The sequence below is a fragment of the Petaurus breviceps genome, unplaced genomic scaffold (assembly GCF_028583685.1).
Source record: "Petaurus breviceps papuanus isolate PSGF00001 unplaced genomic scaffold, PetGlider_PUasm1.0 99, whole genome shotgun sequence".
In the NCBI taxonomy this organism is placed as follows: Eukaryota; Metazoa; Chordata; class Mammalia; order Diprotodontia; family Petauridae; genus Petaurus; species Petaurus breviceps.
Window position 1 is genome coordinate 22,304,719 of NW_027187465.1, and position 596 is coordinate 22,305,314.

Sequence of the window (596 nt, forward strand, 5' to 3'; positions counted from 1 at the left end):
GAGGAGGAGGAGAAGGAGGAAGAGGAGGAGAAGGAGGAAGAGGAGGAGAAGGAGGAAGAGGAGGAGAAGGAGGAAGAGGAGGAGGAGAAAGAGGAAGAGGAGGAGGAGAAAGAGGAAGAGGAGGAGGTTTGCAAAGTATTTTACATATATCAGCTCATTTGATCTTAGTAATAATCACAGCAGCTAGCATTTATAGAATGCCTACTATGCACCAGTCCCTGTGCTAAGTGCTTTACGACATTATCTCATTTGATCCTCACAACAACCCTGGAAGTAGGTGCTATTATTATACCCATTTTGTAGTTGAGGAAACTGAGGCCAAGAGCATTTAAGGGACTTGCCCAGGGTCCCACATCTAGGAAGTATCTGAGGCAGGATTTGAACCCAGGCTCTCCTGGCCATAAGTCCAGAGTTCTGTACACTACACCAACTGTAGCATGCTTCCCTAAACACAATGACCCACAGAGGTCAACCCTGGAGCCCACATTAGGATTCTGTGAGCACTGAATTCCTTTACTTTTCTTTGCAGTGTTTTCTTGTTCTCTGAATGTTTGAAGATATTGAGGTTTAAAGGAGAACAAGAGTTTTGTGCACAG